The sequence below is a fragment of the Acipenser ruthenus genome, chromosome 19, assembly GCF_902713425.1.
Source record: "Acipenser ruthenus chromosome 19, fAciRut3.2 maternal haplotype, whole genome shotgun sequence".
Classification (NCBI taxonomy): Eukaryota; Metazoa; Chordata; class Actinopteri; order Acipenseriformes; family Acipenseridae; genus Acipenser; species Acipenser ruthenus.
Window position 1 is genome coordinate 28,280,208 of NC_081207.1, and position 24,073 is coordinate 28,304,280.

The 24,073-nt window shown below is 34.9% G+C and overlaps 1 protein-coding gene across 4 annotated transcripts in view; it reads left to right on the forward strand.

Annotated features, from left to right (window-relative positions):
* The first annotated feature begins 2,329 nt into the window (after positions 1 to 2,329).
* znf536 (zinc finger protein 536) overlaps positions 2,330 to 24,073 on the forward strand; it is a 142,822-nt gene continuing 121,078 nt past the window's right edge. Inside the window, exon 1 of one of the 4 annotated variants that reach the window (XM_058992741.1) lies at positions 2,330 to 2,551. The gene's annotated coding sequence lies outside the window, so the exon portion shown is untranslated. Of the gene's footprint in view, positions 2,552 to 2,605; positions 3,249 to 24,073 lie in introns of those variants that run through there. The other 3 variants (XM_034928488.2, XM_058992740.1, XM_058992743.1) reach the window with 3 other exon arrangements.

A 24,073-nucleotide genomic window follows, 5' to 3' on the forward strand; every position in this document is an offset into this window, starting at 1 on the left:
TTTGCAAGCATCCTCTTAGGGAACAGCAAGACTGTAAAAGATAAGAACATAAAAAAAAAAAAACTAATATATAATCTCTCTCATTTTCTGAAAACAAGTGTTCCCCTCTCTGTTAACAATTTAGTAACACGTTTTACTAAGCAAGCAAAAACCAAACCAAACCAAACTAAACAAATTAGCATTATAACTTTTTAAGAAGCGCATTAATGTTAGCAATCTGAGGGAATGGTTGGTTATTCACACCAATCCATGTAACTGATACTTTTTTTCAAGTTAAGTTCCTGAAAAACACCTGTTGCTTTAAACCCTTCAGAATGAATCGGTGAATTCCCGCTAGTAGCCTACAGAACATTGACCATTCCCTTTCAAAGCTGCAATTTTATTTAATTTTTATATACAAAATTAATATATTGGCAACAATAAATAGAAATGTCTATATTTTAACGTAGGAACTGAAGGATATATAAATGTATTTAAAGTATTTAAATTAGTTTTGGCCAACAAATTATTTATTTTTCGAATTCAAGTTGTATCATATGTAGCCTATATTAAACACAAAGTTATACTTTTTAAGTAAAAAAAACAAAACAAAACAAAACAACATCATTATCATAAGTAATACATATTATTTTAGCGCAAATACATTTTGACTTCCACATGAGCAAAAAGTTAAGCCAGGATAACATCATCTCGTTACAACTGACTATATGCTGTATATGTTATTAGCTCAATATTGCTACTTTTGCATATTTTAAGTCCATATGGCGACTTCCTTTCGACCTGCTTTCCCAGCCCCGTTTCTTTGTCAGGCCTGTCACTGATAAAGAATCACTTGACTTGCAATAGCAAGTTCAAAAGAAAACTGAAAATAATCAGTTGATCCATGAAGAATTGAAAAAGGGACACCCCTGCTGCTTCAGTTATCATTCCCATAGAGATAGCGATATTATTGATGGGATGGTTATGCTAATTTCTTTAGAGACAAACTTTTATTTTGGAATTTGTTCAAAAAAGAATTTCATACACATCAAACTGGAAAATGCAGACTGAATCCCTAAACACATGGAAACATAGGAATCTGATTTTCATACTGAATAGGGACTATTTATTGAGCGCCTTTTTAAAAGTACTATTTGCAGAACATAAATAACATATAGGTTTTTAACTAATCAAATTACATTCGTCTGTGTTCAATATGAAACGACCACAAACAAAAAGAAACACACCTTATCTATTATGCAGAACAAAATGTAAGTTGACTTGACCGACTACTTAAATGGCCTCTTAAATGAATCCCTTTTTGTTCAAGTTCCCTGCTTTTTTCAGAACGTACATCACAATAAGTTGCAATACAATAATCAGATAAAACTACAGCTTACTTTTTAATAACTGTTTACCAGCTTTTTCGTTTTTTTTAATAATAGTACAAAAATACATTTTAAAAAATCATACGTGTGTATTTGTGTCAAAGTGTAGTCCAATTTACTGTCCTTGTGTAGCTGGGGAAACGTGTTCATACTGTAGCATTATGTGAAGTCAAAACAGTAAAATGCGTGTTTGTCAGCGTTCCCCACTGGAACTAATTCCAGCCCTGATTTATTGAGAATCCCGTTTTACCCAAATCAATGTTTAAAGTGTCCCTGTGGCTCGACATTTTGAATAATCAATCTGTCTGCATTGCCGCTAATCATGCGCATCACTGTTTTTCTTGTTTCTCAACCTTTTCAAATCCTTCTTGTCCTAATGTCACATGCAGGCATATTCTTTAAAACAAGCTGTCTTCTATTGGTGTATTTGGATCCTTTTTTTATTATTATTACTAAATCCTTTTCCCATAATTACACCACAATCATTATATAATCCCATAACAAAGACTCTATTGAAGCACTAGCTTTTGTCAACTCTGGGACACTGAATCTATAATTGCATTATTCAGCTTTTTTTCTATAGAAACATAACCCATCATACCATCCAGATTTGAAGATTTTGTAGCATGTTCTGTCGACCTCTATATTTCCTAACAAAACGCTCACAAAGTTTTGCAAAAAAGTTTCATCATACCTTGAAAATGTTAGGTCCTTAAAAACCAGTATTTTCAACTTTCTAAGAACAGGCATCCACCCCCCCCCCCCCCCCCCCCCCGCGTGGCATTGTTCTAATTTTTAAGTTTATTGTGGCGTCATAATTTTATAACAAGCTACGTGATTAATTAAAGTCCTATTCTAACAATCATATTGTCATGTGCTATTGTTTCAAAACATCGCTCCTTCTAAGCATTATCTAAGAACAAAGCTTGCTCGTAAGGGAATATCAAAAATGCTCAGCTGAGGACCTTTTGTGTTTGTATGCATACGATTGGCAACATAACTGGCTTATTTACATTAAATACGCCACAAGGTTACAGTGCAGATCAACGTCATTTTATCGCTGATTACTTCTCTTAAACGGCGGAGCTGTGACTGATGCTTGGGACCAGCTGTCTACAAAGATTTACCCTGGAGTTTTTTTTTTAATTTTTGGAAGGAGAGACTTGAAATAGTTCTTAGAAAAGGTAAGGGAAGCTATTTTAACTATTATATATCATTAGTCAAGTAGCAGCTATCAGTATATTTGAGGTATCAAAGGAAAGGATTCGCTATGTGTCTGAATAACAAGACTGACAATGCGAGTGTACTCTTAGAGAATAGACCGATTTTAATAACTGTGTTTACAGGAGCTCAAGGTCAGGACCAAGCTGCGCTGTGGTAAATGTTTTTTTTCAGTTGCAACACAGGGGAAAATGGACGATTAGAGATTATTCTTTGTAGGTTATTATATCAAGGGTTGAGCTTTTGGCTCATCAAAGCTAAATGCCGCAAGACCTATCTAGTTGCTGTGAATTATGCCGAAGACGACAATGGAGTGATTTTTTTAATGGTACAATGCATTTCACCTACCAGATAGGGGGAGTCCAAGCTGAGAGATGGGAATGTCTTGTGATGCTGGGTAATCAGTTTCAATGAACACGTTTATCCTGTAAAGAGACCGAATGAAATTAAACACGGTGTACTTGGGATCTGTTTGGTACAGTTAGAAAGGCATTCTGGAGTGGGCAATCGTAACAGGTCCGAGGCACACTTTTCCCCCTCAGCACAAGAAAATGATTAAGTCAATCATGTGGACATGCTTCATTATTCATTGAACACAATCTTTTACAACGCTTCGTTTACACGCAGGAGTTTCTTCTACGCGGTGCTTTACATTTTAAGGTAAGAAGTGAAAAGCTAAAGACTATTTTTAGGGGGGGGGGGGGGGTCTTGAAGCGCATTTGTGTATTAAAGTCAGTTCGGACTATTTTTGTTTCTCTTAAGCCGTAACAGAGGGGCCTATTTTCTACCGTGATTAAAAAAAAAAAAAAATTACAGTATAATTACATGTACATAGCGGTGACGTTTGCACGCAGGGCTGTCAGGGGAAAATGCAGAAAAATAATGAAAGCAACCGAGAAGCCATTGAATGGGAGTGTATAAGTTAACAAATCTTAGATGCATTTTTATTTTTTGTCTTTTGAACCGTTACTTCTTAGATAGTTATAGGTTTCATTAATCTCTATAACTTAACATGACTATCTTTAAGACGTGCAGCCAGCCAGCACAGCTGAACAGTGGCAAACAACTTTCCTCCTTAGATTCTTAAACTTTCTCAGAATACCTCAAGGGATTTTGTTCACGATTCCAGTTAAACTGAATGCAGATTGTTGGAAAGTTAGCTGGTGCATGCCATGTGTCAAAACTTGTGAGATGGAACTGCCTGAGAGACCTGCCATTTTGTGCTGTGATCGACCTCTTATGTGATGAATAGAAACCCTGCGTTATGCTTTGAAGAACGTTATGGCATTCAACAACTAAGAAGTAAATGTCATATCAGGGTTTGAAACCTTTTATCAAGAAAACAATTGAAAAAAACAGCACCTCGTATGGAAAACGAGCATATAGAGACCCAGGATAGCACAATAGCGCTGCTCGGGCAGGGGCAATATTTCAGTGTATATGCTATAAGAAAAAGAAAAAAAAAGTTGTAGGGTTAAGGAAAAGAACACTTTTTGTACATTACAATGGAAAATGCTTCCAGGACTGCGGTATTAACTGAATGTGAAATGACATGCTTAGCAGATGCTGGGGTGAGTCAGGGGTTTTTAGCGAACCACATCTAGAATCAGACCAATAGCTGTGCATGTGTTTTTCTTATTAGTACTAGTACAATACGATGGTTTCGATGTTATTATGGAACGCTATCAGTAAGTAACACAAGGGTATTGTAAAAAAGAAAGTCGTAAGAGGGGCACAACACACCTGCTATTTTATGAAAAGAGCTTTTCTTGATGATGAATACAGGACAAAATCCAGATTTAGTGCTCCCATCTGTTGCAGTTTATATATATATATATATATATATATATATATATATATATATATATATATATATATATATATATATATATATATATACACATACACACACACACACAGAAACACAAAACAAGATCTGGAAACTACAAATCGTGTAGGATTTTTAGGTTATCCTGGTACCTCTCCACAGAGAAGTCAGCGGAGGGAACTGGTGCCCGTTTTAAAGAAGATGGGTTTTCTCAGGTTGTGCTAAGAAGCTGTTTGATTGTAACTTAATATGGCACAGTACATGTACGGGGATATTGCCCTATAGCAATATTTAATAGTGCAAATCTAATTTTTTTAAAATTTATTTATTTATTTTTTTATTACTTTTTTTGCCATCTTCTTCAAAATTGAAATTAGATAACTGTATTTCCTGAGATTCGTTTTAGAAAGAAAAAGGACGAATAGTGTATGTTTAATGGTTGTCATTGTTGAACGGTATTTGTTAGGCGGGTATTATGTCTGTAATTGTGTCTGGGCGTAGACATATTTGTCAGCTCTCTTCAATTTATATATTCACTAGAAATTGCGAATGATAAGAGTCAGTTTAGTTTTTCAAAACCAAAAATGCCCTCCCTTGACCTATTATTTTCTGAAAAAGCTTGTTTATGTCGCATTATATATTCTTGACATAAAAGTGCCCAAAGATATTTATAGAGACTATACATTCCTGTAATAAAACATATATGATATGTAAGTGGTTCCCTACATGCATGAAGTCGTTATTGATGATAGATCTATAAAGTACTTTGATATGGGGAAGATAGGTTTGTACCAGAGCCGCTGCTGTACTCTCTCTCCCTCCCTCCCTCTCTAATCGGGGTTCCATAGTGTTGGGAGCAGCAAACGTGCTAATTAGTGGTACTTGATCTTATCCTTTTCATAATCCTTCAAAAGTAAAATTAATAAATCAGATAATAAATAATGCATAATGTCAGAGCAATTTCTAAGAGAGTGTGATAAGTCTTCTATCTATCTATCTATCTATCTATCTATCTATCTATCTATCTATCTATCTATCTATCTATCTATCTATCTATCTATATCAGTGTCTGTCTGTCTGTCTTTATCTAACTTCTATACTGCCAACTGATTACAAAAAATAGGTTTGGGTATACCATATCTCAATCTGCAGAGGTATAACTTGAAATAGCAGACTTTCAGCATGCAGTTTCGATAAGATTTTGTTCCGTTATGCAATCTGCCCTGGCAGCATAACATCACATTTTTAACACCATTTTTTTTTAAGGTAACAAATTAAATAATTGTAATAATAATAAAAAAAATCACTAACCACAGTTTTCACTGTATACAAATGTATTGCATTGGTGTGTGTGCGTGTGTGTTGTGTGAACAGAGACAGAACAAGTTTGTGTGAAAAATGAGATAATAAAAAACACAGATATGTACTTTGCTTATGTGAAAATCTTTTGTGCACCAGTGCTAACACCTGGTCACCTTTATATGCACACACACACACACACATATATAACGTGTGCAAAATCAGAAGGAGAACCCACCCTGATTGCCAGTGTTATGGTTTTGTGTTGTGTTACTGATCGGATAACAACTGGATCAAAATACCTTATTACATTTATATTTTGTAGAAACCAATTATAATGTCTGTACACTGTACATAAAATCTGTAACATTTTAAAAATACATTTACCCAGGCAACCTTAAATTCAGTCAATCTGGAATCAGTGAAGTGGAGATGGTGAAAGGATGCAAATCAAACAGCGATTCCATACTTAGCTGCTTCCACAAGCTTTAATTGGTGGACATTTTCTTGTGGCTGCTGGAGACAATCAGGCCTGCATTGCATGGCGTCATTGGAAAGGGTGGAGATTCATTATAATTCAATATGTACAGTTAAGCATCCTCCCCCATCTAGTATGATCCAAGACTGTAAACTGTTATTGACATGCAGTGCTGCATTAACAAGTTGTTGTGTCTAAAATAATGCATTGTACCGCAGTTTATTGCAGTAATACTGCAGTATATTTTATTAAATAAAAAATAAATCCAAGTCGGGGTCAACAGTATATATTGTGTGTTTAATAAAAAATAATAAATAACACAACAAGCTTATTTTGTTGAACCGTTTATTAAGAATGAAAGACGCCTCTTCTGTGGGAATAATTAAATGTAGTATCATTTCTGTCAATGAACTGAAATTGTTCATGCATAAAAAAAAGATAGAGCCGTGATTGATTGAGAGGTGATTTATATGAAATAACAGAGAGATTAATCAACCGTGTTTGAAGATGGATAGCTTTAAACCCAACAGCATCCTTACATACTTTGTGGAAGTAGTAAGAATAGCAAGTACTTATTTTACTTGCCTTTTTAAAAACTATTTTTGCCCCCTCAAAAATATGCCACACTAATAAAAAACAGGAATCTGCAATTTTGCCATTCAAGTAACAAACCTTATAAAGGCTAAAGAGTGGTAAGATTCAGCAATGATTCCAGAATCAGACTAAACCAGTCTATATTTTAGAGGTGTAGTAATTCTAATAGGAAATTCATCTATTCTTTAATAAATTAACATCTACGTATTCACAAAAGCCTTAAGGGCCAGCTATGGGCAACTGGGTTCGATAAATTACTTGAATGTTGTCCTAATCCTGTCACACAGCTTTCCCTTTACCCAGCTAACAAGGTACTCCTGACATTGAGGTGTTCATCGTGTGTTCATCTTTACTTAAGGAACAATCTGAAAGTGGTGTTTGCAGACAGGTAGTCTTTATATGCATTTCACAGGTGATGGAAACAGGTGTTCCTTCGATACACGTGCTTATTGAAGGATCCTAAGTTGGCTTATATCTACATTTGCTTACTATTGAATTTCTAACTCGTTTAAATCCTATTCTCTGTGTGTTTGTACGATTACCTATTGCTGTTTCTGGTTAGATCATTATATGTCAGGCTTATTGACTTCTGCCCTTTTTCAACCTCGGGTGCTTCTTTTGAAAAGATGCTGAATGTCTGAAGTGAGTTTTTTTTTTTTTTAAATTGACCACTGGGGGTGTGCAGCTATCATTTCTGCACTGTGATTTTTTTTCCTCCCCTACAGAGACTTTCCATTTACTAAATCACACATGCCACAGTTGCAGAGGGGGCTGAAATGACTGTTCTAAAGTTGTATTTAAAATGTTTAATCAATATGTTCTCATTAAGATTACACGTCTCATTAACAATGTATACCCTATTCATGTATTCCAGTTCATGTATCAGCTAGATTTTAAAAAAGTGGCCTTGATCGTATAGAAACTATTAATACATGATCCATACATGTCTTCCTTCTTGGGAAATTGTTTGTGTCCATTAACATAAAAGATTAGTCGAGCCAACCAACTCGGAGACACAAACTATAACTCACTCATTTGGAACTTAGGTTACTACCTTTCTGGATTGCCACTTGTATACATTTTTTGTTGTTGTAATAATGGAAGGATGATTAGGTTGGAGCCAGTGGTGCAAGATGTGTTGATAACACAATGGCATTTTCTCTAGATGAATGGGCGGGTTTAAAAGCTTCCTGTACAGAAAACAAATATCACACCACAGTTAAGATTTAAGTTTGTTTTATAATAAATATGTTTTATTTTCACTAGCCTTACTTAAAGCTACCAATATAGATTGTTTATAATATATATATATATATATATATATATATATATATATATATATATATGCAGACATTGTATATAAGTAAATGTTAGTTTCTTAATAAATGACCTTTTATAGACAGTCAAAACCTATGTGCATACAGTACAAATATTAGTGAATGTCATGTTTTATACATTCATAAACAGTGTACATTCATGCCATTTTAGACTAAACTGACTTACTAAAACTGGTGGCAATAACACAATTCATTAGTATCAGATTAAAACACAATATTATTGTCTGTTATTCTTTTTAGATGAGTGCAGTTTTAAATGGGATATTTTCAACAGAACTGGGGTGTTTGCATGCTGTTATTTATTGTCATAACAGCCATTTGTTCAATAACATGCATGCCAACAAATGTGTTGCAAACACGACGTGAGCTGGCTGCTTTTTAAAATGATTTTGCAAGGCGGTCTATGGTCTGAAAAGTGGACGCTGGACTTTAGTTAAGATCAAGAGGTTCCTCAAAAGGATGGAGGCGTACCAGTTACGTTGTCTCATAAAGCTGCCCTGTGCAGTATATTGTATTGAACTAATACTGTACACCATTATATTGTATATTCACTGCCTCTCCTAGAGCAGATTTGCATAATTGGATATTTAATGAAACCTGCCTTGTGAAAAATGTTGTGTTCAAGTTCTGCATGCTTTTAAAAGGGTTTAAACTTATTGCAAAGCAAGTGACCTGCACTGTACATCAGTGGCATAACTTCTAATAGGATGAGAAGTGCTTCTGAAAGCTGTACATTCCCAGACTGGTCTCACGGGTTATTACTACAATAGCAGGATTTTTGTAGCCTGGGGGATTTTAGGTTTTCTGTCTGCACTCATAACATATACTTGTTACACAAGGAAGTTGAGTCTTTTGTAGAATACAGCATGCTCACCTTTTAGGAATTCTCTGATGCAAATATTTTGACAATGTATAAGCCCAGCCACTTAGATTTAAAGAGTATAGGTTTAGTTTTGTTGGGAAATCTTTTTAAATATACATATACATTGCAGATCACTTACAACAGTTCAACTATCTGTACTTAGTTCTAAAGCCTGTTGAGAATGTTTTTAAAAATAATGGTTAATTAAATGACATTTGCTATCCTTTTTCTAGCAGCTGAAGGTTAAAATACTCATATTACTGTTTTCAATTAAATGTAAGTGTCATGGTAAATGAAATGTTATTTGTCAGGCAGTTTGGCTGGGTTTTGAAGGGTCTATCATTTAAAAAAAAAAAAGAAAATAAAAAAAAACTGACATTACAATAGAGAAGAGCGAATTAGGAGTGCTTGCATGAGGTCTGTAACTGAGGGAGGTAAGTGTTTCTCATTGCGCTCAGAGGCTAAAAACGGATATTAACAACATGGTGATTAGTTTTGTCAAGAGACAACATTAAACAACCGAAATGGCAGTGTGACACTGCCCTGAAAACGTCAGAGAGGATCATCTGTCAAAATGCAACGCAGGTAGGCATCAGCTTAATTTGCAGTGTACAGCCTTGGAATGCAGTGGCAAAGTTTTATCAGAATTCCACACCAGGGGCTTTCGTGGTATATTTTAAATTGCATATTTAATTCCATTACAAGATGCCAGATCTTTAACTGCTATATTGTTTTTCTGCCCCCTGTGGACAGCCTCTGTCTGCTGTTGATTCTTTCAGTTATGATGTCACTGTGATAGTGGAGAGCAAATGTCTCCTGATTCCACCATTAAACGCCTAGTTGATTTGGCTGATAATGATAGCACTGGCTTCTTTCTGCTCCCAGACAGATCAAGCCCTATGAATTAACATCTCCTTAGACACAGAAGCAGCTTGATTGTATAAAAAGATGTTGAACTTAAATCATACCTTTGGACTGTGTTTGAATAAACTGTCATAGCTTTCTGCATCCGTGTTGATACCACAAACTTCAATATTATTATAGTGAATAATAAACTTTAATACAGCATATTTGATTTAATTATTTAGAGTATGTTTATCTCACACAGACTTATGTGCTTCCTCTTTGTTTTAGATACAGCTTTTGAATTTCTTCATGTTTTACATAGCTGTGCAACAGTCTTTTTGGAAACCTTTCAAGTAAATGAAAGCAACATAAAAAAAAAGATATAAAAAGATATAAAAAAAAACCGAAACCATTTAGTTACTGGGTCTACCGACTTTATTGAATTACAGTAACCGAAAATAAAATACTTTGAATTTTGGAGCAGGGTTAATGTCTTACACTTCTAAGAAAGATAGTAAAGCTGTCTGACTGGGTTGCTGCCTTTGCTAACACCCTGAGAAATGATCATTCCAAAATTTTAACACAAGTCTCTCTGTGGAAGCAGAAATCACCCACTGCTCTGCCCAAACAAGAATATAAATACTTGCAGCCGTTATATTAAAAATATCAGTATTGAAAAAATATTTGTACATCTATTGCACTTTGTCCGGGAGTCCAAGGAACTCTTCCAAAGCACATTTCTGGCAAAGAGTTATTTTCCCAGACTTGTTTTGAACATCATTAGGTATATTAAGGAGTCCTTTTAGAAAAAAAAAAAAAAAAGGTTATACTATAGTGGCCTTTCTTCTAAGGCAGTATTTATCTTTAGTGTAGGGGGTTCCACTGGAAAGCAATTTTATACATACCTACAGAGCGTGACAAGATTGCAAGGTGCTTTAAAAAGAAGGATTATGAATATACGAGTTGCACCTTTGATGTTATGCAGTATATTTTCTTAATGTCATGTTCCTCCTCTCAGCAAGTATGTGAAATGTGGCTTTGTTGTCTGAATTTCTGTTCATTTAAATTGATGTTATTAGATTATTAGAGTTTTAGAGTATATTAATTGTATATATTTATCGTAAAAGGTATTCATCGAAATCATCGTAAATGTTTGTAATTGATAATAGTTTCTCATTAACAATGGTGATCTGGCTATGAACATGTTTTTAGCTTATTGCAGTCACCTTAGATCTTAATATTAGAAATGTATGTATAAGCACAAACAGCTTTTCATGTGTTACACAACCACACCATGAATTATGCATAACCATTGCACAACTAAACATAACTAAACACATACCAAAAACCAGACAGACTTTACATGTACTTGGATGGCAGGTGCTTCTTTACCCTAAACTGCACATGTTACTGATGTTTTACATAGACCAGCCCCAGAGGGCAGACAAGGCTTCCCCAACCACAGCTTCCCTGAGATTATTATTATTATTTATTTCTTAGCAGGCGCCCATATCCAGAGCGACTTACAATTGTTACAAGATATTACATTATTTTTACATACAATTACATTATTTTTTTACACATTATTTTTACATACAATTACCCATTTATACAGTTGGGTTTTTACTGGAGCAATCTAGGTAAAGTACCTTGCGCAAAGGTACAGCAGCAGTGTCCACCACCGGGGATTGAAGCCACGACCCTCCAGTCAAGAGTCCAGAGCCCTAACCACTAGTCCACACTGCTGTGTGTGTGTGCGTGCGTGCATGTGTGTGCGTGTGTGTGTGCGCGTTTGTGCGTGTGTGTGTGTTAACAACTCCAAGTGTCTTGCTTTTCTGCTTTAAACACAGTGCTGCCATTCATGACCCCGTAGCCTTCAAAAATGTATAAAACAGCGTCATTACTTCAAATTCAGTCTTCACATACATTGTTACGGTGCATAGATTCCACACTATTTGAATTATCACTTTCATGTGAAATACCTTTAGCAGAAAATAAAAACTAAATAGTATTTACTTTGGGGAATTCTTTTTTTTTAATATACATATTATTGTGGAAGTCCCCAGACACTCAGCTGCCTTCCATCCTTATGTGTTGTTACACTGAGGTTTCGTTACCTTTCTCTGGGATATTTTATTTTCTTCTATTTCTTCTTTAATCCTCCTTCTCCATTTAACCCTTTTTACCTCCCCTTCCTTTGATATTCTTAACATTTCCCTCCCTCCTTCCATCTTCCTAACAATCTTTTTTAGTTGAAAGACACACGGTGTACAGTGCAGTGCTGCTGAACGTCTCTTACTCTACACAGCACATGGTCCGATACCAGATAACAGCTGAACCTCTGTCTTCAAGATGGTCTTTCCAGTAAGGTGTGGCTACTATCTTTTTAATGTTGGAAGTGCGTTTTCCAAAATTCAAGCACAGATATTCTCACCAGCATTGTTTGATTTTCAGGTATGACTCGTTTATTATAGGGAATAGCAGATTATTACTCATCCCTATGAGGTGTGTGTTTTGGTGTTGGAATGGGCTTTAACCTTCCATGAACATTTCACCGCTAACCCAGAGTGTTTAGAGACACAGGGGTGGCCTTGGGCCTTATTAAAAATGGCCATGCTCATATCATTTTGGCCCTGCTTGTTTTTTTAAAACACTGGGAGAAACTCGTTTTTATTTTATTTTTTTTAAAAAAGGAGACATTAACAGTACTCTTACAGTGATTGTAGTTTATACTCAATTGGTTGTTTTTGCTTGGAAGATATCTTACTCCAGGTGTGCTTATTGCTTTACTCTTCAGGGTCTTAATATTCTAACATTACACAGTATTTCAAGTTGAATTTTTTATTTAGAATAAAATGCTAAAGAAAAATAAATAATGGAACCTAATGAATATTCTGACAGTCTGGATGGATTCTCCTTCATCACAAACTGGTACAGAAAAAAGGGGTTCCCGTGACGCAGATTGGTTACTTGGAATTGGGTGTTGCACTGCTCTGGGTATAATATATAAAGTGGTGCAGTTGTTATAAACCCATACATTATGTTCTTGAGAACAGAAGTTTTGTATACAGTATATACTGTAAAGAAAGTTAAGATTGTATGTTAGGATCATGATTTAACAGAATATCTTTGGCTAAGCGTTTTCTTTTATTACTAGGAGCTAAATTTGAGCTCTGCATGCTCCTTTGCGGCATGGTTACTTTGTATTTAGTGCTTCTGCTTGGGGTCAGTTTTCCCTGCTCTGTACAATATTTTGTAGTGGGATGGCTTTTATGTGTAAGGGACAGGAGGTCATGCAATTTCTTATTTTCTTTTTCTTACAATTTCCTTTTCTGCAAGCTGCTTTTCTCTTAGCTTTTGTTGTTGGCTGTAATCTTGAAAGGGATCTTAATTATGGAGGTTCAGTCTCATTTCTGTGCTGGTTAATCAAACAGCATAGTTAGTAAATGAATATAACTAAATTGCATTCTTCCACACACATGCTACAAAGCCATGACTGTTCATTAATATCTGCTAAATAAAGAATATGAGTAATACGATTATTATGTTGTTTCTTTTTTTTTTTTTTACAATACATATTGTATTTAGTTTCAGCTTGCTAATTGAGCTTTGATGTCACTCTTTTTTTTCCTCCAGTTTGAAGGCAGGTCAATATACTGGGAAATATTAAATGAGCTCCAACTTTGTGTTTGAAAGCTGTTACTTATATGGCTGTTTAATTTTCGTTTGTTTTTGCATTGATTGAGGCTCTGATACAAGCTGCAGTGCAGGTACCATGCAACAGCAATGACAGAGCACCATTCTAAGAGCTTGTACTCATACCTCCAATGTAATGTTCCATTTCATCTTAATAGGCATGGGATCCTTTCAGTATGAATCTATGTTAGATGGAGGACAATTTGCTAATTCGACAAAACTGAATACAAACATAAATTAGGTTGTGTGGAAACACTAAAGCGCTACTAGCCTTTATTAAAAATGGTTTAGATTGGATGTGTTTAGTGGGCTATCTGACTTTTGCTCAAAATTGACTCCATTCACACTGTTTAGAGGAACAAATGAGTAGTTCAGTAGTTCAGGACAAACACCAATCACAAAATGTTTTAGTACAAATATTTATTTTGGAGAATGTGGAGTATGCGATTTTACAGAGAAGTATGTTGTATATACACATTCATTTGGCATCAAACCTAACTTGGTTTGAGGGCTTGCTGCCTGGCCGACTGGACGAGCAGAGACCCCCATTGACAAAACCTAGAAATTGTTTTTAAGAAAGCTGGAGATGGGGAGGTGGTGGGTTACGATGAAATCGAAACGCAACTGAGAGGTAAGTGAAGAGGGTATTTATAGTGCTAACAATCTAATGTGTAAATTGAATTATTTAATTTGGTGACGCAGAGATTGGTGTGTGACCCTCCTCCTGAACTTTAGTTAAGAACTTAATTTGGGTAATTGGAAAGTTCTTCGCCTGCTTTGCAGAGCAATGTGAATACAGGTTATTATTATTAGTGGAGGTATTTTAAGATAAAGAGAGGACAATAGGTAAATATAAGCAATACTGCTGCTTGATGCTCATTAAAGGAGTGCAAAGCAAGGATTTATAATCCATTTTGTTTATCTCTTATTACCAATATCAAAGCTAAAACTATCAATATTTGCATATCCCGAACTAACGTAAAAAGTGAAGGGCCAAATGGGTGACCAGCAATAATGTTAATTAAGCTAATAAGACTGATATAAATGATATTAAGCATTAGTAAGCACTCCTTTAAATTGCTGGTTCGACTTTAAGAAACGGGTTGACTATAGTGAACAGTGCCACCATGTTTAACCTTTCAGACAACAAGGTGCTCAGTTACAGTTCCACTTTCTTGCAATAAGCTGGGCTGTAACTTGCTCATAACAGGATGTTAAATAGTGAAAAGAAAGATTATGTCAATCTGGTTGCAGTATTCCTTGATGTATATGCCATGTCACAGTGCCATTGTCTCTTGGGTAAAGAATGATAGTTCAAATACCTACTATCTCTCCCCTGGTGCTCCAAATGCTCGGCTTTGAAGTTTTTATAATCCATCTGTCATCTTTGAGCAGGGAGGGCACATGTTCTGTGCCACTCAATTACAGAATTTTCTTTTGCCAGTTACAATGAGACAGGAAAGAATAATAGGGCGGTTGAGAGAAATTGTTTGATATTCAGCATTCCTTGAGTTTGCATATAGACCAGTTGGATCCCAAGACATCGGAATAGTGCATGTGTTATGGATGTCTAAAACGTTCCCAACTGTTAGAATTATGAAACCTATTGTGTGATTATTTAAAAGCAGTGATTTTGGTGAGTTTTGTGTCTAAATTTTACTTCTAAGTGCACTAACCTTGTATATGACTGAGCAAATAATACGAATCTGCTTTTATATGATACAAAAAGCATTGCATTGGCAAGTAGAAGAATATAAATTTTAATGCATTATTCTGTTTTTTCCAAAAAGCTGCATTGAGAATAGCATTTGGTGTCTATTTGATGTGCATTCTAATGAAGTTTGTTGCTGTATGCTGTGTTAAAATCATATTTAATTAGTCCCCCAATACTGCATTTCAGGTTTTAAAGCTGAAACAAATGTTGGTCTTTTCTTGGGAAGAACTGACAACTTCACATACAATATACTGCTTAAAAAAAACAAAATAACAAACACATTTTTTATACTGAAGCATTAATTCAGTTTTTAGACACCATTGTTAGATTTTTATGTTTCAGCACTGTAAAGGAAGCTGCAAGATTTTCTTCTTGATATAAAAAAGGAAATGTGACTTTTCCGTTAGCTTCTGAAAAGTTCAATATTTTTTTAAGTAATTGTCTCATACCAGTTATATATCTTCATTTAGATTCGAATAATACGCTGGCCTCTTTATAAATAAAAGTAGCACCCATCTGCTTCTTGAGACACTCCTGGCGCCTTTCCATTGCAAAAATAATACTCGTCCTAATGACTTCCACATATTTTGAAATCTCCCTTTTGAAATTGGTCTTGGCAGATTATTTGCAGGTACTTGAGTTGCATCTGTTTGCAATTTTGCAAATGTGGAAGACTTTAATGTGGAGCAGTGCAAGAGGGCTATTTTAATCCTCCAGTAACACTGGCTGTCATCAAAACCCTACATGTATCTTTGCAAAGGTGGTTGCAAATGTTTAATGTTAAAAGACAGTGAAAGGTCAGGGTCAGGGTGAAGGTTGTGAATATTTCCTTTTCACAACACTCTGCCTCTTAGGTCTGAATGTATGCATTTCTTTCATTTTTAAACTTCACCTCAAAGTACCCACCGCCAAGAGGATGTTTTTCCTGATAAAAGAAGTGATCAGGATGTGAATAAAGCAGCAATGATTGTGACTTCAGTCCTATTATTGCTACCATGTGGCTAGCAGCTGACCATCTGAAGCTGTTTTTCTTTAAACTGTAATAATGACCTGTATGGGTTATTTGACATTTCTTAGCATTCTGTACTGTAATTTTATACGCAGTTGCAGTTACATTAATTAAAGATGGTATTACTAAGCACATTTTTCCTGTACTAAAAAAAAAAAAAAAACTAGAAACAAAAAAAAAGATTTTTGCTTTTTTCTTTTTCTTTGTGTTGCTCTCAGCGAATTGTATTGAAAGTGTATGCCTTGTAACTTTTCTTCCCATTGGAAATGTTTATTTGAACAGTAAGCTCATAATTTGAATATTTGTAATCCATGTTAAATTTACAGGCCAGATGAACTTTTTGGCACAGGATTGCAGCCATAAGAATGATTTTCTGCAAAGCTTTACAAAAATTTAAGCCATTTGCATGGCTTTTCTAATTAAAAAAAAAAAAAAAAAAAAGTTTACCTATAAAACACTAGATCATATCATATTTGTTAATAAAAGAAAGCTCCAGGCATTACTTGGGAACATGAAAAAGTAACCATAATCATAGGGGGTTTTGTCCGTATTTAATTCAAATAAGATTACTTGATATTGACTTCTAATGCTAGAGGCCACCCATCTTGGAGCCACTGCAGCTGATGAAGCGAGCAAGTGAGCGCTTTCTTAAATGATGCTAATCAGTCCGGAGAGGCCTGGCCTCTATCCCCATCAGTTTTCTGTAATTCAGATGTGCTGATAACCTGAAATTAAATGTGTCAGTATGCAGGCATGGAACAGGGGTGGAAATAGTATGAAGCGAATTAAAAAAAAATAAAATATTTTCAGCCTTGCTGTTTCGGGTTCAGTTTTACATTAAATCCTATTGCACAATGCTGCACTGATTGTGCAAGTTATTTTTAGCGTATAGTTTTATTTAACATAAAAAAATAAACTCTTGCTGACACACAAGAGCATAGCTCGGTTCCTCCAAGATCTTGACATTTAACACTGTAGAGTACTTAGCACTTTTTCAACATTATAAAGATTAATTTACTGTGCCATAGGTTCTGGGATACTGTACACTGGGAAGGAGGTATCAGACTGTGCTTGCTAACTAAAGGGGCCAGTGTCAAGTCCTGGTTAAAGTACACACTCACTTCTGGGGTGCATCTTTGTGTGAAAACTGAAGTAACACCCCCCATCCATATATGGAGTAGTGGTTAGGGCTCTGGACTCTTGACTGGAGCGTCGTGGGTTCAATCCCAGGTGGTGGACACTGCTGCTGTACCCTTGAGGAAGGTACTTTTCCTAGATTGCTCCAGTAAAAACTGTATATAATGGGTAACTTAAAAATAATGTGATATCTTGTAACAATTGTAAGTTGCACCGGATAAGGGCATCTGATAAGAAATGCATTATAATATATATGGGGGGGTTGCTTCAGTTTTCACACAAAGATGCTCCCATATATATATATATGTGTGGGGGGGGGGCTGCAGTTTTCATACACTGTATAATCTGTGTTTTATATGTGCATCAGCTGTTCATAACTCTTCATTATACTAATTATAACGAGCTGCTCTGTCTTCTTTCCCCAGTGGAGCATCTAAAATTTTTAGGGCACTTTTTCATCCATCTCAAGGTCTTTTTTTTTTTTTTTTTTTTTTTTTTTTAACACAATACAGTATTGATTTTATATATTTTAAAATATGATTTATTTTTTATTTTTTTTTGCTTTAGTGTATGAAAACAATAGTGCATTGTCTGGGTTTTAGCATATATATATATATATATATATATATATATATATATATATATATATATATATATATATATATATATATATCTATATATATATATAGATATTGTAATAGTTCCAACCAGATAGTGTAAACTAACAAACAAGAGACTTTTGAAGACAATGAAATAACACACCTTGGAATTAAAGTATATTCTCTAAGAAACAAAGCCTAAGTGTGCACTGAAAAGATGTTTTTCTATGCTGTGATTCTGCTCTTGTTTGACTTACTCACATCTGTGTATAGATTGTTACAGCAAGAACTCTGCTTAAATAACCTCCCTTTGTCTGACAACAGAATCAGTTATAGAGGTGCATATATGCAGAAAGCTATTTGGAAATGCATCCTCGTAGTTGTCAGGTTTTATTATGCAGGAAGGTGTCATGTTTGTAACGAAGCTGAGTGCAGATGGCAGAGTGGAAGAAATGGATCACTAATTTTAACAATGATTAATGAACAGAGATGGAAAATGAATTACATCGGACTATTGGAGGCAAGAATTTTTTTTTTTTTTTTTTTGTGAAAATGTTACTTCATCTGCCAGGCTGTTGTCTGCAAATTATTTTCCAGGGTCTTTTGTGTAGTCAACACCTCAGTGCTTTTTCCCTATTATGTTATAGTTTCTGCAGTTAAGTACTGGATGCGAAATACATTGCTTTGACAAAATTATCATCTAAAAAGAATGTTAATATGGTGTATCATTTGACATACATTGTTTGGTTCAATTTAAAGTATGCTATTGGTTCAGAGGTTCTCTTAAAGCTACAGTAACGCTTACAACCCCCCAGCCCCCCCCCCCCCCCCAAAAAAAAAAACAAATATTAATTACGGTTTGTTTGAGATATGACACAGAGAATAAATCAACATGAAAATGTGCCACAATCTAAATGTACACATTTTTTTTATGGCTTTTGTCTCTTAGAGCACTTTGACATGGTTTAGCTTTTACAGTAGCAGCAAGGTCATTTTCTTCTAACTGAAAACATGTTTTATTGTACAATGGGATTGCAAACTTTGTCACAGAGCCTGTCCGTTTAATGGAGTGTTAGCTTGAAAATGCAAATATTCTTGTCGATTATATAAATTACTGTCGTTGTCTCCCTACTTAAAACACCCAATACAGTAAAATACTGGAGAAATGTAGCAGCACTCACTAAATCACTTTTGAAAACAGAAGTTCACTAAACAGTTGCTTTAAGTATAGACGCCCTACTGTTTCCTGTGAGTGAGCCCACAATACACATTTCTAATATGGGAGGCAGAAATGAAAAATACAAGATAATAGATATATGTGAAATATTTTGAATTTAATTATGCTCCTGATGGGAAATACTTTAGGAAAACAACTCCTGGAACAATGCGAGCGCTGCTCAGGTTACATGGCATATGCTAAACACTCAGAAAACATACACAATGTTCGGTGAACAAGGTAGGATTAAGCTCTTGGGAGCCAATTTAGAATGTGACTTAAGGCAAGCATGGCTTTTTGTTTCTGTTTCTTTTGGCTCACTATTGAAATAGCAGTGGTGATTGCAATTCCCTTGCAAGCACAAGGGGTGGCTTGCATTGAGACCAGCATCTATGTAAAGTTCCTACATACGGGAGGCCAACTGAATTACTAGGTTATGCATTACTTTAAAGCTAGGGTGTGTCGTTCACATAGTTTTACTGTAGTGCCATTCGGGACCTTTTTAAGTGGGATGATAATTTACATTATTTTGCATAAATAAAATACAATATATATATATATATATATATATATATATAGAGAGAGAGAGAGAGGGAGAGAGAGAGAGAGAGAGAGAGAGAGAGAGAGAGAGAGAGAGAGAGAGAGAGAGAGAGAGAGAGAGAGAGATAAAAGATAATAATGAAAAAAATAAAAGTTACATTGCTTACCGATTATAAAAATAATAATAATAAAAAAGGGTTTTCTTCATCAACACCGATCTTGTACCCCAGGCTGTGAAAAAAATCCTTTTTTTTTATTATTAACCTAGATATTTAAAAGATCAGAAATGATAATTAAAAACTGAACTGGGATATTTAGGACTGTTCCTTAAAATAATGTAAAACAGTTGTGTGTGACTTACAGTAGTTTCAAAGCTGAATGTACTTGGTGAATTTCATTATTAGTCTGCCTTGTTTACAGTGACTTACCCCCCCCCCCCCCATGTCATTATTGTAGGGTTTCTTGAAATGTATAAACATCATTCAGCAGTTCACAGGTATGGATTACCGCCGTTGGAACTGATAATTTCAATGGCAGGATATTAAAGTTGTCTGTCATTTTCCTTTTAGTTGAAGTAAACAAGTATAGTTGAACTTTGTAGAAAACTGTCACCTTACTAATCAGGAACTGAAATCTGTATCACAACACTTCATTTACTTGATAGACAAAAGAACAATTGCGCTTGAAGTAATGTGATTTCTAAATAAACGCTGCCTGTCAAAAGAGAAATGCATTTACTTCAAATGTAGCTCAAGGAGACAATTAGCAAACAGAGGTGACACTGTAAACAGGTGCACCCATTATACCCAAAGCTTGTGGCAATATATTCACATCTTTTAGACTGATGGGAGATCATGTGACGGGTTGGCGAATGATCTGTCTATATCATGCAGCTGATGAAGCTTGCTGCAGTTTGCACATCATCGCAAATCTGCTTCTTAAAGAAACGAGAAACAAATGATACTTAAAACAAAAAACACTGCTTTCTTTTTGCATTGTGCTAGAATATTTGTCAGTGTTGTTTTTTATTGTGGTATGTACTGAGGTATTGGATCAAGCCGGTTTGTAAAAATTGATTACCATAAGTGCTAATCAATTAAACCTTTTCTGTGACAACTGCAAAGCTATAACATTTTATTAAAATTCTGACAAAGGCACATAGAGACCTTGCTGAGAGACTTTAGATAGAGAATATGCATCCCTGATTTACCTGGAGTATATATATATATATATCATTACCATGGTCCCAATAGGAAGACTATTGTTTTGGATGCTATTAGGGGGGCTGTAATGAAACGACGCATATAATCAACAATGGGAGCTGAAATGCCAGATAATGATTCTGAGTTGGGTAGTGGACTTGGCCACTCTCATTACTTATTCCATTCCAGCTCTGTTCTAAATGTAAATTGCAAATACACCTGGTACCTACCTAGGCAGTCCTGAAGAAGTTTTAAAGTACATCTTATGAATATATTTAAGATAATTTGGTACCAAAGTGTTAAACCTGCAAATCAATCGCATCATTTTTAACTAAAACGGCTGCTGTGATGACGACTAAGGCGACTGCTGTCACCCCTGCTATGGATTAGAATTCTACTACTACTGAAAATCATTTAAAACATTTTTACTATCTTTCTCAAGAGATAAGCTCCTTCAGGTGCACCATCCTTAGTCTCCTGGGGGCCAGAAAGCACACAGAAGTGTGTTAATAAATATAAAAACCATAAAAGATCAAAGATTAACATATACCTAATTATAATAATAACATACAGTTTATACCAAATTATATATAAACACTACTGCAGCATGTATTATTATTATTATTATTATTATTATTATTATTATTATTATTATTATTATTATTATTATTTTGTTTATGGCTGTATAATTACAGTATTTTGAAGGTGGATACTGTCATCAGTGTAATCAGTAAAGTGCGATTACTGCAGAGAAATCCACAGAAAGCAGATGGCACTTTTTTAAATATCGAGCTTACAGCTAATTTGTGGGAGGACAATTGAAAGGGTGAACAATAAAAATGGCTTTATTGAAAGACAGAGGTCTGTAAACAAAGGACCTCTAATAGTACTACCACAGTAGGTCTACTGTAAGTATGATCACTCTGTTTTCCAGTAAGACAAAAGCATCTTAGTACAGTAGTTTAATGGTATTTGTAAATTGCAAACCAAAGGAAGTTCAGTAATTATCCGAGTCTAAACTCCCACGTAGCTGCAAGTGTCTGGCCACAAGGGGTTTAGGTGCAAATTCCGAGCTTTTTTTCACTCCCTGTTACAGAATTCAAACCAGGATATTACATACTTTTATTTAACAAGTGCATTGTATAGACTTGGATATTGTGATTTATTTACCTTTTTTTCCCCCATGAGGTGATGAAGAAAAAGCATCTAATTTCACAGGGTTGAGGATGCCCTACAATCCCAAATTAATTGTATAATTGGAAAGCTTTCTAAATGGGCAGCCCTTCGCAGCCTTTACTTCCAAAGCTTTCTTCCTTCAAAGCAACGCACAAAAGACCATTTTGGGAATAATAATTTCAAAAAGTGTCCATTATTAATCTGCGGACTAACGGCCCCTCGAGCAGTGCATCTTGTGAGCCAATTGTGAATCTATGCTTCGAAGTTTAAGAGGCAATGGTATTTTATTCTGAGCAAGAATCTAGGCATTAGTTAATATAGCTTCTGTAAATCTTCTGGTAATTAGTGAACCAAAACAAATCATTAGGACATACCAACATCTCTTTGTATTGTGTGCTTCTTTCAGATGCTTCAAGTGGCTTTCTGTTTTATTGTGTATTTCTATTTATTTTGAATGAATGATTTCAGAGGTTGGCTGTTCATAGTGGATACCAGAGTTTGCTAAAATGAATGTTTTAATTAACCTTATTGATCAGCAAAACAGAAGCAAAAGCATTTTACATATTCCACATTTGATCAATGAATTATCTGATTTTGAAATAGATCACTCTTTGTTTTTCCCAGCGATTAGCAAAGCTGCGTTAATTATCGCTGAAATACGAATGAGGTCATTTCCTACAAAGAGAGAAATATGAAGGCAAACTGTGCCAAGTTGTAACGTCTTTCAGCATGTCATAGAGTTTCATAACATTTCTTTGAGGAAATGTAACTGTTATGCACAATAATTGACCATTGTTAACTGTTTTGGCCAGCTGAATATATGGGTTGATTAAATGTTGCAAAAAAAAAGCTGACCCATTATATGTAGTTTCTTGATGGAAATAAATACAAATTTTAAAACTTTATAAATACATTTAAAATATATTATTATACATTTAATAATCTTCTTAAAATATATATCAAGTAGGACAGATTGTATTTAAAATTCTTAAGATTTGTTCTGGTCTTTCAATAATAATTGACTATCATTAACCATATTTTTTTGGCTTTGTTAACATGCTATTTGTCAGCTGAATTTAGATAGCAAGATAAAAACATCTCGTTTTGTAAAATAAACTGCATTTTAAAAAAAGTACTTTTAAGTGTGCTATATTTATTATACAGTATTGATTTATGCTTCTATACTATGTTGTACATTAGTCAAGGACAAACTGTATATCAGAAATATTGTTTCACTGTATTCATTTTTAAGAACGCTTTTTTCAATAGTTTGGAATACAAAGGGTAATTGTTTTAGCCCAGATGTTGCTTTTGCACAACAAGCAGGATACAATGTTCCCACTGAGCTGATGAGCCCAATCAGTGAAATGATTAAAAATTGATTTTGTCCCTGTAATTACAGTATGTAAACTACTTAGCCTGGATTGCAAAGGAAGTGATTTTCTAATTACGTATATACTCTGGTGTCTAATGATTGGTTTTTTGAAGTAATGAAGAGAAAGCCCTAACGACTCCTTGGTGTTCTGTTGTTTAAAAAAAGACCATCGTTAGGGTAAGCAGCAGCAGACAAAGAGCCTAAATTGAATTTTCAGCACATGGATTTGTTTATTTAAGTGATGGTAACATGTAATTGGATCCGCGATGGGCGTCGGGAACTTTTGGCGTGTCCCGTGTTCGGTAGCTGTTCTTTCACGTGTCGTTAAGTTCTAATCGGGAAAATGATTAGAACTTTCACTTTTATGCGTTTGTTTTCTGTCACTCCCGAAAATGAGGTAAATCAGAGGACACTAAAGTAGAAGGATTAAAGTAAAACAAGATATTTCACAAGCAACAAATCAGAACAAAACAAAAACGTTCAGAAATCTAAATACTTGTTACTATTATTAGTACGACAACTCCTAATAACAAAACCTGTAGAAATGACTGCATATACTGTAGTATTCCACAAAAAA